We start from the raw sequence: 270 nt of genomic DNA, 5'->3' as shown, positions 1-270 counted from the left end.
AAGTTGAATGAAGGAATCAAGCTCTGTATGCAGATGAATGAGATCACGTCTTAAGGGATGGGCTTCAGATTTCTTCGTCTCCCCCCCGACCTTGATATTTGCAGTTGGCAATGTTGCACTTCTTGTGCTATCTTAAGATCTACAAAATAATGTTCCTTGTCTGTAATTTTCAGGATGATCTATTTGAACTGAGATAATCTTTGCCTGCCTCTCCTCTTCCCCCTTCCCCCCCCACCATTTCTAAGGAATGGCTGGGTACAGTAAGGCTAA

This window comes from Calonectris borealis, chromosome 14 (assembly GCF_964195595.1).
Source record: "Calonectris borealis chromosome 14, bCalBor7.hap1.2, whole genome shotgun sequence".
Classification (NCBI taxonomy): domain Eukaryota; kingdom Metazoa; phylum Chordata; class Aves; order Procellariiformes; family Procellariidae; genus Calonectris; species Calonectris borealis.
This window is presented reverse-complemented; position numbering follows the sequence as displayed.